This window comes from Argiope bruennichi, chromosome 11 (assembly GCF_947563725.1).
Source record: "Argiope bruennichi chromosome 11, qqArgBrue1.1, whole genome shotgun sequence".
NCBI classification, from domain to species: domain Eukaryota; kingdom Metazoa; phylum Arthropoda; class Arachnida; order Araneae; family Araneidae; genus Argiope; species Argiope bruennichi.
In genome coordinates this window covers 49,184,678-49,202,202 of record NC_079161.1, presented here as the reverse complement: position 1 = coordinate 49,202,202, position 17,525 = coordinate 49,184,678, and the positions used below count along the sequence as shown (strand labels likewise).

Here is a 17,525-nt window from a genome sequence, read left to right as displayed (position 1 = left end):
TTATTAAGACTGTTTGTTAACTGTTCCTCTACCACTATTCTTAAGACTCATGCAGAAAGTCCAAGCATTAATCCTATTGAGCATGTGTAGAATTATTTGCAGAAAAATTATTTATCAAAAACATAATAATAACAGCATGCGTAGAATTATTTGCAGAAAAATTATTTATCAAAAACATAATAATAAGAGCATGTGTGGAATTATTTGTCAAAAACACTGAGTCAAGTCATAAAAAGCAAGGACGGCACAACAAGATATTAACCTTTAAGTTTGCATTGTTTTTCTTAATTTATTGGAAAGTGTCCAAATACTTTTTAAGCACACGTTTCTACTTCATTTCTTTTATTTTCAATTATAACAATAATTGCATGATTATGATTTTATTTAAATTATTATAATCTATATATAATCAAAACAATATTTATTTCTTTGTTTTGGTTTCATTTGTATATTTAAGTAAAATATTACGATAAAAATATGTATTGTAATGTGTCCCAATACCTTTTTGACAGACTATTTCATGGAATTATAACAGCGCAATAGCGTGTTTACAAAATAATAAACCGTATAGGATGGTTCTAACAAGAAACATCTACTTGTATTTTTGCTGGAATTTTAATGCCTTTTACATATATATTTCACTGGTATAGACACGACTCAAAAGAATTCAAAACATATATACATACATGCATGTATGTTTAATGAAAGTAATCAATCAGAAATTACAAGTTGAATCAAATAGAAAGGGTCAAATGTGAAGAGGTAGTAGAAACATAGGTTTTACTATCATAGATATTGATAGAAAAATATAAAATTCTGCTTTCAGTTCTTTCAAGTGCCATATAACATGTTGATGCAGACTAAGGCGCCACTCCTTCCAGGGAGCAGAACTGACAGGAAACACGTCTCTCTGACGTAGCAGAAATAGCTTTGACATTATATTGTCAAGAGAACTATGCAGGTAATAAGCTTCTTCTTTAGTGCTGTCATTTCATTGATTTCCCACACACATAGAATTTCTAAAAGAGAGCAAATTGCAAATATAGAAATAAATTTTTTTTAAATCGTTACATTCAAAATTTCGAAAAAATATGATGAATGATTCACTTCATTTTTAAAGAATTTTGTTTAACTTATTTACATGCTTGAAGGAGTGAAAGTATAAATAAATGTGTACTTAAAAATTTTCAAATTTCGCACACCTGTGAATATTTTATTATTGGCAAAGTTTAATTAAAATTAATTGACTAAATTTGATTCTTACTTATCAAATCAATCGTCAGTTAATTCTAACAGTTTAATTTCAGAAGTCTATGATGCTTACAAAAAAATAATTGTAAATTAAAAATGAAGGCACTTGAAATAACTGAAAGTAGAACTTAAAAATTTATTAAAATGAAATGAAATGTAAAGATAACCAATTTCCACATCAAGGAAAAGATATATATATATATATATATACAGTTTTACCTTTCACGTCTGGAATGAATAATTAGAAGATTTAATTTTAAAAAAATAAATAAAAACTCTTTTTAAAACCATTAAATATGTCTTTGCATTTTTTCTTCATCTGTTATTGCTGGGTATCTCATTACAGTTTTTGGAAGAAAAAAAATAGTGTAAAATGTGTATTGCTTAAGTATTCGAATTATTGCTAACAGAAAGACGAAAAATTTCCCTTACTCGAAGTAGTAAAGAAACGGGAAAGACATTCCTTAGTGTTGCCGTAAACGACGTGTCTACAAAAAGAATTAACAAATAATATTTTTTAAAACTTATTTTCTGTTAATTTGATGTTAATTAAATCTTTGTTTCTTTCTTTACTACCATGTCACCATAAAGTGCAATATAAATATTAGCTAAGATTTAATATAATTTTTCATTAAATATTTCGAACAATTCTGGCTATACAAACCTCAACTGTCATCGGTCAAGTGACTCGCTGTCTACTAATTTTGTCAACATTTTTGTTACCGACTTAATGCAAGCTGTGTAACAAAAGTGGAATGTTTATTGATAATTTGTGATACTTGCAGACATTCAGAAATTAAATATATAAATAATTGAAACATATGCAGGTCATATATATACATAAACCAAATACTGCATAGGAAAATAGAACTCGAAGAATAAATTTTGAAGCATCCTGTATTTAAAGAAGAGCAGAAAAAGCATGTTACTATACAAATATGAAGTGCAAACCGTATTAGAAAATGCATCGGTCTTATTGTGGCTACTGCTGCTACAAATAAAAAATGGCAACATTTTTCGCCTTTCTTTGATCAGAATATAATTTTAAATGTCTTTCGAATAGAGAAACTTTTTACAAATGTTTATAGAAAATTTAAGAGACATGATAATTTAAGTATTTAGAAAACTTCCAGAGATTTTGAGGTATTTCCTAAGCAAATAGAAATTCCCTTTTAATGCATGCGATGATTTTTTTTATATCTAAAATATATTGTTTTGTCTACCAAAGACGAAAAGAATATATATTATGAATATTGATGGGTTTATTGAGTAATTACCTTCGAATATCCGAATTAAATCACCCCCCCCCCTCAAACTCCAAATTAATTTAACGCTTCTTTTTCTGTCTATCTTTTTCTAAGCTTTTTTGTATTAATATTTTGTAATTAATGATTAATACAGCCAAAATATTCGTGTTCTTTCATTATAAAAGCGTTGTGATAAAACTCCCGTCTTTAATAATATAATTATTAATGCAAATATCAGGAAAGTTTTGTTGGGCTCGAACAAAAATAAATTACAGAACAGTAAAATTAATTAAATAAAAGTAAATTAAAAAAACATAAATTACAATACATCACCTTTAAAAGGTGGTACTGAAGGCCGCTCAGTCCAGACACCGTCGACTCATGATCAAACAACTTAGATCTGGTTTCCAAGCAGAGTCGACCGCGGGGCAGCACCACTTCGCGATGCTGGTGCCGCAAATTGTTTTCATTGTGTCCTGAAGTCTAATAGTTAATTTATAATCAGGTTGGAGGAAGAAGACACCATCAAGACTCAGTTCTATCCAAGACGTCAACGAGGAGGGTCGCTGCACCATAATGAAAAAAGGTTGTATGCCAGTAACATCATTACTGGGGATAAGCCCCAGCATGGACAAGGCGTCCTATCAATCCAACTCACTCACTCATTCAACTTCAGCCACGCATTTGATAGCAACAGCAAGGACCGGAGGTTGCCCAATTCGGGCAGGGACTTGTTTCTATTCTAGACGAACGCAAATATTGTCGCGTAGATCAAGTTAGCGTAAATACACCGTGTTAAAACTAAAGTTGCGCAACTCAAACTTAATTAACTAAAGTCAGAGATATCAGTCACTAATCTCAACTCGAGATATTATTCAAGGAACTAAACCTTGCATCTGTTTTTATCCACAAGACGAAATGACTCGAATCTTCCAGATTTAGAAAGTACAGAAATTATAAGAATATTCCAGAACAAATGAGAAATAACAGAAGGTAAATCAGTAACAAAATGATTTTTAGGCAACTGGCCTGAGGTCAGATATGAACTTGCCAACTGTTGCTTTCAGTTCATATTGTCACGTAGATACTTTATTATAGAACTCAATGATACACACAAGAAGTAGAAGAAAACCAATTTATTAACTGAACTCTGAACACAGTGACCGACAGATCTTCTGCTTTTATACTAGCAAGGAAAGTTCCAGAATACTTTTCTGGAGACAGTAAGAAAAGTCCAGAACACTTGTCTGTTAAACTAAAGAAATGTCCAGAATCTCCTGAAACATGAAATAAAGGGAAACACAAAATCAAGGAATTAAATATTTACACAAACTGTAAATCGCATTGTCTCTAGCGGGATTCGAACTAATGCTATGACCATTCGGCCATAGAGAGTCGACTGTCTCTTTTCAATGCGGCAATATCATATCAACATTGAGCCATTCAGACAGGTTCAAGTTAAAACAAATTTCGTTACAATATCAAGAAATTTTAGTTCAGCTTGGGAAAAAAAATTAATCACCACTATATTTGGAAGATCAAGTGTCAGTTCCCACAGCAGATTTTTTTTTTTATTATTGTGGGTTTGTGGGATTTTTTTGATTAAAAATTGGGAGGGGGTGGGGTTTGGAAGAAATATTTAGATACGAATCACATACTGATTACATATGAATAACTTTCAACCTTACTTACATATGAAGGAGTCATTTAAATAAAAAGAAACAAAAAATGTACTTAGTTTAAATTGTTATTTTGTGTCAAATTTTTCTTTTTAATCGATTGAAAAAAGTATGTCTAAAGCGCAAATTCAATTTTCCGATACTATGCTAGGAATTAATCACCAAAACACACGCCAAGGATGAAACGATTATTCAATAAAAATGCTGAATTCATGCCAAAAGTTATAATTTCGTAACTACTGTACGCCAATACCATGCAAGGCGTTCTCTGGCATGACAAGTGTATTAGAGAGTATAGCGAGAAAGGTTTGGAAGATCATTCTCGCTAATGTTTTTTTCGGGGGGGGGGGTCATAAGTTTATACATTGAGAAGTTAGAAGATTGAGAAAAATCAAAGTTTGCCAGATCTAGCAATTTTTCTCTCCTTCGTAATGAAAAAAATCATCGCAAAAGGCTCTAATAAGAAAAAAGGAAATAAATTAGCCGAATTCAACATAATTCTATTTGTTTACGGAAACAATGTTTTTTTAAAAATAAAATGTGAAGAAGTAATGGCATGATGAGTTATATTTCATTCATAAACTTTTATTATTTTATAATTTCAGTAACATGAAAAAATAAGGGCACATATTGAAAGTAAAATCTTTTTTATTGCACCAAAAACCTATAACAATTCTATTTCTAATAATATAAACCGGAACAGAACGCTAAAGCACTGTATAAATTATAAGCGCATTGTTGAACATAACGCGTTTATATTTGGATGGGATGACGTAATAGCGACATTGCGACCATTATTCAAATTTGGTGATAATGCCACCGGATGATAATGACACTTTATGTCATTATTGGCTTATAACTCTGAAATAATATTTCCTTCAGTATCCTCCAAATATATTTTGAAGAACATATTGTAGCTCTGATTGTGAACCAAATATTCTCGTGGTGGAGCTGCGTGCGTAATTTAAGTGTATGTACCAGTTGATTATTGTTCAAAATAAAGATATTAGTCATAACAATTCTATTACTGCTTCCTAGTTCCCAATTTTAGGTAAGATGCACAAATTTTAATAAAGTTTTATGACATTCAATAATGGGAAAGTTTAAAAGAAAATACTTTCTTTCTTTCCAGTGAAAATGTTTATAAGATGGTTTCAAGCGTGTAAGTTCTTACATACATGATGAAAAAAATTATTCTGATTTCTCTACAAGTCAGAACGATAAATAAAGAACTATTTAAACGAATGCTGACAGATATTATATGCCTTTTTGAGTATAAGCAAACATGTGCTTACATTCAGTATGAGTGCTATTTACAAAAGTAGGATTTAAAAGCGTATATAAGCAAACGATTTTTGAGTATAAGCAAACATGTGCTTTCATAAAGTATGAGTGCTATTTGCAAAAATAGGATTTAAAAGCACTTGACATTCGCCTAACCAGGGTGAATTAATTTATTCTTGGATAATACGTATTTATTCACTAACATTCAGTTTACTCGAATCTTATTTCAATTAAAATTATTCAGCGACTTTTTTTTCTCCTTGTTTTATTTACTCCAAATATCAAAGAATATTACTCCAATCGTTTTTACTCCACTTTATAATTAAAACAAGTGGAAGTGGTCTTTCCGAAATTTTTTCACACAATGTCCAACACATTTTGCCCTCCCCCCGTTCCCCCTTTATTCAGCTTTTAATAAACCTGTCTTTAGCTCATTTCAAATAACATGAGGAAACGTTGCATAAACTTGTACTTTATTCTTTTTTTTTCTTTACTCTTTAAGTGTAAGTCATATCATTGACACTCCGACCCGCCCGAAGGCACACGGATAAAGAATACTGAATGGCCGGACCGCCTCAACAGCAACACTGGCGGGAACTGTGGTTGAGTCCTAAGGGCCATCACCAGCCACGGTACAACCCTTCCCAAAGGAAGTACGTCCCGTCATCGATGGGAGGAACCTGATCCCCCGCCTATTTATGTACGAACCAGGTTGGCGAGATCCAACCACCATAGCGGAAGCATCTCATCCTCATTTCGAGGTGTCTCCCCGGGGCGTTACTCTTTAAGTGTAAAGTTATACTCTCTAGTACGGAGAACCTACAAGGTGATTGACATTTTTAAGATTAGATTTACGTTCATTATTAAGGTAGCTGATTGCAATACTTGCCATTTTTCTGCTTCTGTTTTGTGCTTCTCAACATTTTAAAGATGATCATATTCATTGCTATAAAAATATATAAACAACGATGAAAATTCTCTTTTTTTTTAAATACTAGCTATTAATTTTGAATTGAACATGAAATGGAAGATATTTACTGGATATCGCAATAAAATACATTTATTTTTCTGATTTTAATCATTTACATTTCTAAGAAAATGTTCAAACACGAAAGATATTCGTAGGTTATTATTGGTTTGTAAACTAAACCTATTTTTTTTTATCCTTTTTTTCTCATGTATTTTAACGACAGTTTTAGGTATACTGCCCTTATAAAAAAAATACCCCATGAAATTTGAAACTATATAGTTTGTCAAGATTGGATATTTCTGAAAAATCATAAGAAAAGGTAAAAATGTTTGTAATGAAAATTTATTCGATTTGCAACAAAAATTCAACGACGAAAAAGACATATTTTAACTCTAAGTCATAACATTTTTCTATAATTTCAATAACATCAAAAGAGTTTTATTAAATGCCATCAATGAATTTCAGAGCTAATCTTTAAATATGTGTGATTTAGATCTACACACTATTTGTTTCTAACATGGACCATTATATTTTGTACTTTCTAGAGTCGGCAATCGTTACAATCTCTATGTCTACACTGACAATGAAACAACAAAAAAAATATTACATATTCACAGCATGGTAAAATTAAACACATTAGTAGAGCCCGTTTTCTTCACTTGATTTAAATGCATGAAGAACTTTAGTGTTCTGGTCAGTTTGAAGTAGTTTGTAGTTGAGGGAAAAAACAGAAGTAATGCACCATTTGTGCATCAGTTGAGTAGAAAAAATATTTCGTATATACGCTTAAAGTATAAAGTGGAGCAGTTCTTTAGACGCAACTTAAATTTCTGAAAAGGCTACGGAGGTTTAAGTAGAAAAGTCCATTTAGTGCTGGAGTACGGAAAGGCGTATTTTCACTTGCAGTGGGCATATTTAATTTGATCCTTGATTGTGCAATTTTCATGAGTTTTGAGTTGATTAAAAAATTTTCTTGTAAGTTCTTTGATGAAATCATTGAGTTTTGGAGCTTTAAGATCTCTATGCAAAATATCATTTCAGATAAACCAGGAAGTATTGGTAATGATACGAAACATTTTATTTTGTAAAACTTGAATTTTGTTTCGGTTGGTTTTAGCATAGGATTCCCCAAATTTGTGCAGCATAAGTAAAGATAGGTCTTAAAACTTTTTTTAAATAATAACATTTTATTCTTTAGTGAAAGGGAGGAACGTCTACCAATGAATGCGATAATGAGGTGAACTTTTGTCCAGAACTTCTTTTTTACTATCTTTTACATGGCTTCTAAAAGTGAGGTTATTGTCTAGGATCAGTTTAAGGTATTTCACGTCTTTTCCCAAGACAGATTATCTTCAAAGAAATAAGCGAGTATAAGTAGCGATTTCTTTAATTATCCTTTCCCGTATCGATGGCCATACACCACTTCATAAGGCAAATCTCAATGTTCAGAAGTCCTTTTTTAAGTTTTTTGTGACAAAATTAGTGGTACTTCCCTGCAGTGCTCTTTCTCTTTTCTTCCTTTTCTATTTGAACACTGTGCCACAGCAACGAATGGTCTGTTATAACTAATATTAAAATGAAATTACGGACGATATTATATCTTAAGAAATAATATACTTATTTTTTTCTCAAGACTTAAGTCTTTTTATTGAAAACATGAGATTTTCTAAGTATTTTGAACTCACAATTTTTCAATTTAAATGTAATTGGTAACATGCAATATAATTTATCAAAATTAGAGTTAATTGGATTTGGAGCTTTCTGAATATTTCAACTGAAAACATAACAATATTTTATATGTGGTTATTTTTTTTATTTCGTCACGATTAAGTGAATATTTCTCCTCTGTTAAATATCTATCTGGAAATTAAAGTTCTTTTCTGACATTATTTTGAAAATAATTATAAACTTTTAAGGATGAATGCAAAATTTAAACGAACATCTATTTTGAAATTTTTAAGTATAATCGTGTTGCCTTTGGTAAATTATATTTATATGAATTTTTTTAAATTTTTGTCTCTTAGTTACAGAATTTATTATTCCATGAAATATATTTGTTGGTGAATGCTTTATTTGTTATTTTAATTTTTAATTAAATAATTCCTTTTCCTGTGTTTAATCGAAACGATTCTAACATAAATCTATGACCACGAAATTGGTTACTTTTTAAATATATCCTATTACATATATATATATATACGTGTGTGTCTGTGTCTCTGTGTGTGTGTACAGTATTAACGAGAAAAAAGTTGCCCCCATGCAGGGCTCTAAAATGCGCTCTTGTAGTCAACGTAAAAAAAAAATGAACTATAGATTATTCACGTCATGAAATAAAAGAACAGGATATTGATTGAAGGAATATAATGTTCTTTTCATTCAATATAAAATTAAGTAATATTTCCGTCCATAAATAGTGGTGCAATACAAATAAAAACTAATAATTTCTGTATTTTCAAGAGGCGAAATAATATAAATAGGTAGCATTAAAATTGCTGTATCTCCCCTTTCATTTACTTTCCACAGCTGACAGTTTTTGGACATTTTATCTTATCATAGAGATGTGTATCAGTGCCATATAGATGGAAATCAAGTAGAATCAGATATCGAAACATCAACAACTGTACTTCGATTATAAACTTTAGCACATGGTCAGAGAGTAACAGAAAACTTGAGGACGTTGAATTCAATTTTTAACCCTTAGCTAACAAACTTTTCATTCGTAGCGTTTTATGCAATGATTCAATCTTAATATTCGAATCATCTATCTAATTAGATGACTTCTATGTTATGGTTGAGAAATAGCAATAATCATCAGATTAGATAGATTTTGGGCACAATTAAATAGTAGAACCACGAATGATTGAATCGGCATTTGACATGTCAAATAATTACAGTCGCTATAAAATCTGTTCATTCGAATTTATCCTTTAGAACTATAATAATTAGTCTTGCAACATTGTAAATTAGTACTCTATTATTTTAAAAAAATCGTTTCATTAAAAAAGTTAATTAGTGCAGACTGTACTCGCATTTATTAGATCTTAAGACTTGCAGAACTTAAAACATTTTAGATATCATACTTTAATTTTCTTAGATGTCGAAACAAACAAAAAAATCACTCTAAAAATACAAGAAAGTAGATTCTCATAATTGATTTTCTTTTTGAAAAAAATTACAAAATATTGACTGAAATATCACGTTTTCAAAAGCGATTAAGAATGCTAATATGTTTACAGTAACTCAACAATAAGGCCCAAATATTCTCAAGCTAGCATACATAATTTTTTTTTGAAAAATCAATACAAAAAAGTGCACATATATACATATTGGAATAATCGGTTTACCTGTCAAAAATATAATGCCAAGAGCAGCGTTCACACGAAAACAACTATTGTAGCTTAGTAAGGTAGGTCATATACTCCCAATTATTGTCCACATGAGATGTATAATTGTCCATATGAGACAACTTTTTTCCATTATGCCGATTGTATTGTCTGAACTGTTCGCACTAAAGCAGCATCTACATAAGGCCAACTATTTCGCGAAATAGAAGATTACGCCTACTTCAGATAGATCACATGACCTCAATGGGGCATTGACTAATAATTGTCCCAATGGGACAATCATTTCCATTGTCCGATATGGGTCAAGTGATATTCCTAAAGGAGGTGTGAACTTCTATCAGGTACAATTGTTGGCCTTGTGTGAACGCTGCTTAATACAGTAATGGGATGGCAAAAGATAGGCAATTATTGCGTGCAATAGAAGGCCATGCTTAAGTCAGGAAGAGCATGTGACCGCAATGGGACAATGGTAAATAGTTGTCCGGAGGAGACAAACGTTGCTTTTTGTTCCACGTGATGTTCTTGAAAGAGGCGTGAGTTTCGATTGCGTGCAATAGTTGACCTCCTGTGAACGCTGCTTAAAGACTCATGCATGCGCAGATATAGAGAAAATGAACAGCAAAAATGACCTGTGTTTTGTTAATCCTTTTTAAGCACGCATGTTTCTTTCGTATTGGATTTCTGGAAAATGTGAGAACTAAATTCTCTTGTGTTATTTAAACTAGTGATTGCCAGAAAATAAGCACAGTTTCAGTAGCATGAATATATGTTTTGCTTTTCTTGCATTTCATTCTTTCCTGAAGCGCACGTCATTGGAAATTCGAATTTCTTCGGATTATATACTTAAGCTTACCTATATGGAAAACTACATGTTGACCTAACCCCCTTTTCAAATTATAGTGCAATATGATGCTAGATAGACTGAATTCTTTGAAAAAAATCTATTTTGATTTTTTGGAGGACTATGAGCCCGCAAACAAGCTCTGGGAAAATGTTGAACGCATTTACTTACAAACCCTTAATTTTAAAAAGGATTTGCCTAGGAGAATTCCACAGAATCTTTCAAGGCGTTTGCACCGTATCCGTGCTTTAATAACTAAAATGTTAGATATTTTATTCGATATTGCATATGGACTAGATGATCTTCGATTGCTGATACTTAATAAAACTTTGTCTTCCTTCCAACAGTTCGATAAAAAGGAAAAGATAGTTACAAATTTTTTGGGATTGTTCTTAGTGCAGCATGAAAAATTTTTGGAAGAAAGTGAAAGATTTATTTCTATTGTTCGTGACTGGTATTAATCATGTTGATAATTGATGTCTTCATTGTGAGAATAGCTCATATGAATTGTATGGCTTATAATCCTATGAAAATTGCTGTTATAAACTGATTTTCACCTCTATTTTTTATTAATTTTCAAAGACTTTTGTCATGTTTATTTGGCTAAAATTCGAATTACTGTGTACCATAAGTCTTTTTATTAGAATCATTGTGTTTAATACAGTGCGGGGAAGATTTTACCATGCCACTGTCAATATTTTATCTTCATGTATTAGTGTTTCATAGTGATAATAGTAAGAAATTTAAATTAATGATTATATAAATAACGATATTATAAAAAGATTTGCTTATGAATGAAAATAATTGTCTGTAGAGACTCCTTGTCCTATATAAATAAAATTTTACATTTACGTAGCTTATTAGATCTCAAACGTAATGTAGTTGTTAGAAAAATATTAGTGCTTTCAATAGAAATTGAAAGAACTCAAAATAAAGAAAATATCTCTGAAAATTCAGTACATCGATAAATTTTAATAAAGAAAAATTTGGCTTAAGAATTGCCCGAACGAGAGCAAAAATAACAATTTTCAAGCTAAAAATAGCATTCGCAATTTATCTTTGACTTAAAAGTCTTAATAAAGAATTATTACAGTCATAATAATTAAAAAAATATATCATTACAGTAATAATAATGAAGTATTTTATGAATAATCTAATAAAATAATTTTAATAGATAAGTAATTGAACCAAACACTAGCAAGATATTGATTACAATGATAGTAAAAATAAAATTTCAAATGTGAAATATGATTCAAACTTATTTTAAATTTTATTTTAATAAGTAAGAATTATTTTTTATTTAATTATTATTTGGATAAATTAAAATTTCATATTTAAAAAACTATTCACTTAAAATATTTGTACACAAATTTATTATGAATTTAACGAACTTTAGCAGTGTAGCGAACTGAAATAACTTTAGAACTATTTTTTCTTTGCAGTTTTTGTGTTCAAATCAATGAAAAAGTAGAATTTGATAGTATTTTTGCACAATTTAAAAAAAAATCATAAAACCAGTGAAATTAAAATTATAATATTCGAAGTATTCAAATTAAAGATGCTAGCATTAGTCGAAATTCGTTGTTTAGAAAGACTCGGAAAAAAAAAAAACCTTTGATTTTTTTTTTTTCTTTTACCACGTTTTTATTTACTCGCTTTCACTCCCTTTGTTTCTTTGTTTGATACAAATATTGCAATCGAATTTAAAATAACTTCCAGATATGTTAGAGATTTCAGACTTGAATTTTTGCTCAGATCTGGATAAATGCGCAATATTAACTCGCTTTCTTCTCTGCGTATTTATTGTCTGTACAATACAATCGATTAAAACATTTCATTACCGACAGATGACGCCATGTCAAGCTGTTTTCTCATCGGTATTTTAGTTTTAAATCGACTGCAAAATTTCAAAAATAAAAAGCAAAAAAAAATTATTAGTGAGAGTAGAAAAATTAATATATTAAGTTTTTAAAGTGAACTTCAAGGTAGAAAATAATATCTCTTAGCCAGATACAAATCGTCCTAAATAATTATCCCCGTAAATTATATAAATTTTTAACTTCAAATTTTGATTGCTTTACTTACAGTCTAGATTTTTTTTATAAACTTTTATTGATTGTGATTGCACAATTTCCTTTTAATAATTCAGAATATGAACCTTAGAGAGATGCCTATGACATCAAAACAGGCCTAAAGTTTATATTATATATATTAATAAAAGGGGTATAATTAGATTTATTGCTTTCTATGGTCTTGTTCGGTCCATACTGTAGGACTCATGATGTATAATTCTTGACAGTAGGGTATTTTATTGTACTGGGTAACAGTATCCAGCGCATTAGTAATAACATATACTGCCCTATTTCGATTTTGCAATTAAAAGTACTAAAATTAACGCAATACGTGTGGCATATAAAATGCTCTTTGGGAGATTTTTTTAAGCAATAATGGAATTCACTAGGAAATATCATGGCCCTATTTACTATAAATTGTATAATTAACTACTGGGTCCAAGCAGTAGTACGTTTTCGATGAAATCTCGGATATCTTTGGTATCAAATAAATAGATGCAGTTTAGTGGTATTTTTCACATTATAATTGATATCGGTAACCAATTTATTACGAAGCATCTAGAACCGCTAAACGTAGAAGCCAGAAATGAGTCATTTCTCTTCATTCTTCTAAGAGTTCTGGGTGGGTTAACATGATGAATTCTGGGTAAACTGGAAAGAAGTAGGAACACTATTCGAATATTTACTCAAAAATGTATGTTTTCGACTAGCGAAATTCATTCCTAATATCAACAGTTAGTTAAATAAAATATGTTCCACTTTTCAAAACATAAAGAAAGCAATGGTAAACAAATGAAAACTACATGAATGAATTAATAGTATGACAAAACAAAACTGCTTCGAAAATTTAGAACTGAGAAATCAAATAAAAAACACAAAAAATATTTATTTATGCACTTTAAATAGTACAATATAATTGAGGAGTACTTAATGATGGAGGCTATTAAACTAAAACAAGAAAAAAAAATTCTCTTTCCTAAGTAGCAAGTATAAATTACACGAATGTTAAACATTTTCTGTTACAATATTTTGTAATCTGTAGTAAATCGGATATATATTGGAATTGTTACTAAAGCAGCAGATAACCACATGTTTCCATTGATATTACACGGATATTAAGAGACCGCGGTTGCCTGGTGATAAGGTATCATATTCAGGAATGAAGGGTTCCAATTTCTAGACCCGAAGAAGCTCATGGTGCACGTTGAATCCGTCGATGCCAAAGGTGGTGTCGTTATCTTCATCTGAATGTGGTTCTAAATTATAAGGCTCTTCCCAAAATAGCCGTAGAATTGCTTTAAAACAGGAAGTTAATATAACTAAACTAAACCCTGGACTCATATTAATTCAAAAATAACTTTGTGTATATTTTTGTAGCTTATTGATGGAACTGATTGTAGTGTGGGTAAGTAGATTTTTAGTTCACCAGCGAGAGTTTCAATTGAACGCAGCATCGAATTTGTGTGATGAACACAAGTTAAACAAATACATATAACAGTCCTCAATGAATAAATAAATCAATCAAAAAGAATGTAGTTGGAGCTCCATAATCTTTAGAGAATAATTTTATTGTGATCTCTTTACATGCATCATATCTGGACATAGAAACAAACTGCTGTTTCTTCTTTTTTAAGTTTTGGCATTTTCGATCAACGATTTAAACATGTCTTCTAACAGAAAGTTGGAAAGCGAAGAGTTTTCCAATATTTTAGAGGAAACTGGATTATCAAGCGCTTTCGTTATATTACAAAAGAGCTATCAAAGATATTTTGAGGCCTATCAACCAATAGTACATAAATTTAAACAATTTCATGAATATTGCAGTATGAGCTCTAACCAAATATCCAGAGTAGACAGATTGTGTCTTACGCGAAATTTGATTCATATGTGTAAAGATATGAATAATATTCAAGCAAGTTTTCGAAAAATAAATCAAGAACTGGACTTCATTCACGTGATAATTGACACCTGCATTATATCTGCAATCGAGTTTTTCATCGTTTCCGCCAATCGGATATTGGAAATTCTCTTGTCCGTGAACATTTTAATGTCGGCATGCGTGAACAAACTGGAAGCAATATTGTATATGCAACGAATCAAATGACATGCATCAAGCTTTACGTTTATTTTGAAAAGTTTGTAAATATCTGAACTTCATCAATTTAAGAATGATTGATGAATTCCTGGATACTCGACATTGGTGCTAAAAATCTGGATGGATTCAAGTGGTATTTTATTCCAAAATATGATGGGGATTTTAATCATATATATTTTGTTTTCTGGATGCTCGACATTGGTGCTAAAAATCTGGATGGATTCAAGTGGTATTTTATTCCAAAATATGATGGGGATTTTAATCATATATATTTTGTTTGCTGGATACTCGACATTGGTGCTAAAAATCTGGATGGATTCAAGTGGTATTTTATTCCAAAATATGATGGGGATTTTAATCATATATATTTTGTTTTCTGGATGCTCGACATTGGTGCTAAAAATCTGGATGGATTCAAGTGGTATTTTATTCCAAAATATGATGGTGATTTTAATCATATATATTTTGTTTGCTGATACTCGACATTGGTGCTAAAAATCTGAAAAATGGATGGATTCAAGTGGTATTTTATTCCAAAATATGGCGGTGATTTTAATCATCTATATTTTGTTAGAAAAGAAATTTTTATTTCTTTATTAAAAATTGTGAATATCATTTTAATCCTCTAAATATTATTTTAAATATGTTTTTTTAAAGATTTTTGTATGTTTGTTAATTTTATTTTCTATAAGCATTCATTTCAACATTCTTTTCTAAATAAACTGACTTTCAAAATTTTCAATGTTTGGTTTATTTGAGTTTAAAATGTTTTAAATACATTCAAATTCATATTTATTTCTATTAAAAAAAATTAACTTCATATTACTCAAAGATTTTTTAAAAATATTTTATTACATTTTAAATTTAGAAAAAAGTTGCCAATGTGATATCCAAATTACATGCTTATATAAATAAAATAATCGTTTTTAAATTATTAATTAATGAAAACAATAAAACAATATTTATTTTACATTTTTTCTATAAAGGTATACAATTCCAAATTGCAGATCTTCGAAATGTTCCATATAACTTAGCATTTAAGATTTCTTTTATAAGAAGTTCTACTTAAGACTATATAAGATTTATCTTTAATTTTAAAAATAAATATGAGAATTAGTTTTGGTCTCGATTTTATTCAAGTAATTGCAACACAATTTTAATTCAGTTGAATATGAGATTGTAATGAGAATTCGAAAATAAGACTAAAAATCCTTTTTTTTTAATTGAATTACTAAATAAAATTCTGCAACTTTAATTTTTTTTTAATATTAATAGAAAAAGGTAAAAAGCGAAAAAAAAAATTAAGAATTTAAGAATGTCTAAAATTTAAGTGCTTAAAAGATATTTTTGCAGTGTTTATTTGCGAATAAAGATTTATGTAAAATGTCAAAATATTAAGTTAAAAAATCACAGATATGATTAATAGTATTTTGCATTCCTTAAATGATAATTTGATATTTTTACGCTTTCTGGGGTATTCGTGAAAGGGAAATTATATCATTCGTACTCAAAATTTATTTCAATGCACGAAAATTACTTCAATTAATAATTTTAACAAAAGAATTTTTAATGTGTCTCTTTAATAAACAGACCTGGATATAATGCTCAGAATTTCCTTGATTTAGATCAATCAACGGCTTTAGGAAGTCAGTATGCTAATTAATGAATCATCCTTGAGATAACGCTCGAGATTATCTAAAATCATCTAAAATAAGGGTTAATAATTGGAAAATTGACTTAAAAATTATAGTTTATATTAATTGAATTAATAAATTTATTATTACAAAAATTATAAAAATCAAATTTTTATGAATTACTCCTATTTTATTAGCCATATTCAGTAAAATGCATTCGATAAAATAATATTTTCAACCGAGGAATTTTAATATATCTCTTTTCAAAACTGACCAGGATATATAATGTTCTAAATTTCATTTTTTTAGACCAATAAATGACTGTCTCTAAGAAGTCAGTATCCTAATTGAAAAATCATCCTTGAGGTAACACTTGAAATGGTCTAAAATCATATAAAATAATGGTATTCAAAATCTCATAATTCAGACAGTTCTAGTTGTAGAAAACAGGTACTTTTTTTTTAAATTTTACATTTATTTAAAATTTTTACATTTTAAATAAAATGTTAAAATATTCTATTACATATTAACCCTTTAAAGGGCCATTTTTGTCTAGTCATATTATGTTAAAATATTTTTAGTCTTGAAATTAGAATAAGGAAAGGGATTCATTCAGCTTATTGGATCAATTTAATTTGATTAATTAATTAATTTGGTTAATTAATAATTAAGTAACAAATTAAGACACATCATTTTGTCTGAGATGAAGAACTGAAGCATCTAAGTTTCTGACCTACTAAAAAAATTTGTCAGAACTTAAGCCAACCATAATTTCATACAAGATAAATTTGGTGGGAAGCATACTCCACGGCCCTAAAAAGGGTTAATCAAAAATTGGTTAAAAAAATTTCAATATGTATGACTAAAATATAGTAAACATATGACTATTATAAAATATCATTGAAACTTATAAAATTTCAAACTTCGTAAACATTTTCAGGCAACGCTTTTCAACTGCAACCGAACGAAATACAGTTTTTATATCATTTAGAGCATTTTTTCCAATTGGTAGCATATTCTTATATCTAAAGGCTTAAAAATTATAACTAAGTAACTTTCAGAAAGTGCTTTGAATATATACTTCAACTTTAGAATAATTTTGAATTTA

At 29.4% G+C, this 17,525-nt stretch overlaps 1 long non-coding RNA gene across 1 annotated transcript; it reads right to left on the bottom strand.

Annotated features, from left to right (window-relative positions):
* Positions 1–683: 683 nt before the first annotated feature.
* On the bottom strand, positions 684–9,928 carry LOC129957701 (uncharacterized). Its single transcript, XR_008782813.1, has 2 exons — positions 9,776–9,928; positions 684–1,019 (listed from the first exon to the last, which is right to left on the bottom strand). It is a non-coding gene; the product is annotated as an uncharacterized LOC129957701 (long non-coding RNA).
* Positions 9,929–17,525: the final 7,597 nt, after the last annotated feature.